Below are 1,896 nucleotides of genomic sequence, written 5' to 3' on the forward strand. Positions count from 1 at the left end.
CCATGTGGGCTCTAACTCCTTTAACCACTAGGCTACAGAGCCAATCAGAGGTTGTCTTCTGTTCTTACTGACCTTAACATAGGAGCAAAACCCACAGAATATCTAGGTAAGTGAATTTGTGTTCAGAGCAAAAGAAAAAAGAGATGTTTTTTTACTGAATAGATTTTTTTTTTTTTGGAGAGGTTTTTGCTATAGGGCACGTGCGCTCGCCAGACAGACAGAGAGAGACATAGAGATAGAAAGCAAGAAATCCCCCCCCAGGGGGGATGGTCACGCCACAATCCCTTCTCCTCCATTCTCCTCTCGGGATCTTGGGCACGCACGCACACGCGCCCGGCGTGAGTTTTAAGCCACCGGGTCCGGGACCCGAACCGCGGTCGACTACATGGGAGTCCAGCGACATAGCCATTACGCTAACTGCTGATTCCCCTGAATAGATCTTTTTTGAAGTGATGTGAGTGTCTTATGCACATATTTAAACATCTCAACATAAAGCTATCTGGCTGCTTTCTCAAGATGATTGGTTTGCTTTCCAGACACATCCCTTCAATATGGCCCCCAATATAGCATGTGCCATTAGCCTTGCAGAATGTATTCTCTGCAATCGAAGTTATGCTGTTAAATTGGAACATAAAAGATACACAGAGTTCTGAATCTGAAATCAACATCTTGTTTGCTGTGTAATGGGATCCCACAGGACATTTTACCTGAAAGTGATTTTTTTAAAGGATTTTATACAGAAATAAAAACATAAAAATCATCAGGAATCATCAAATGCTTGAAAATGTAAGATCAATTCCTGAATAGTTCGTGACTCAAAGAAGAAAACACCACGGAAAACAGGAAATCGCTGAAGCTGAAAAGCAACAAAAACCCATTATGATAAAATGGATGAGTTGCAACAGAACAGTGCTTAGAATTTTGTGGTTTTAAATACAAATTTCAGAAGTGAATGATAATCTGAGATTCCATTTCAAGAAGCTAGAATAAAACAAGTAACTTAAGCCTAAAGAAAGCAGAGAAGATGAAGATGACAGAAGTCAGTGAAAAGATGGAAGCAGGAAATCAACCAGACCCAAAGTCAGTTCCTGAAAAGATGAGTAGAAGTGATAAACTTCACAAGACGATCTAGAAAAAAAGAGTCAGAAAACACAAATGATCACTATCAGGATGAAAGGGGACATTTTTGGATCCATGTGCATTAAAAAGACTTTAAGAAGGGATTACGAACAACTTTATGTTAATATACTTGATAACTAAGATAAAGTGGAAGATTCTTTAAAAATCACAACTTCAGCACAGTCTAGGTGGTGCAGTCTACGGATACTGGACCGCAGTGCTGAGAGCCCCATGCTGACCCTGATCCTGTCACCCTGAAACATGCTGGGAAAGCCATGAGCCCAAGGTCCTGCCGAGCTAGAGGTCTGGAGGAAGAGGACCACAGTGTGACCACACCCTGTGGAGGGTGTCTCTCCCATGTGCACCTTATGCATGCGCATACATGTATGCTGTGCATCATGAGTAATATAAATAAACTTGAAAAAAAAATCACAACTCAGGCCAGCAGGTGACATGGTGGTTAAGGCACTGGACTCCTACATGCCTGACCATGGTTCAAGTCCCAGACCTGGCAGCTTGCTTTCTCACTTTCCCTCTCTCTATCTCTCTCTCTCTGGTGAAAAATTAATAATATAATAAATGAAATTAAATAAATATTTCTATAAAAATCATGACTTTCTTGTCTTTCATTTTCTTTCTTTTCCCTTTTCTTTTTGCTATAGGCTAGAAGAGCTTGTCATAGAGAGGCAGAGAGAGAGAGAGAGAGAGAGAGAGAAAGAGAGAGAGAGAGATGGAAATTGAGAAAGCAAGCTGCCAGGTCCAGGACTTGAACCGCGG

Source organism: Tupaia chinensis, unplaced genomic scaffold, assembly GCF_000334495.1.
Source record: "Tupaia chinensis unplaced genomic scaffold, TupChi_1.0 Scaffold138441_1, whole genome shotgun sequence".
Taxonomy (NCBI): domain Eukaryota; kingdom Metazoa; phylum Chordata; class Mammalia; order Scandentia; family Tupaiidae; genus Tupaia; species Tupaia belangeri.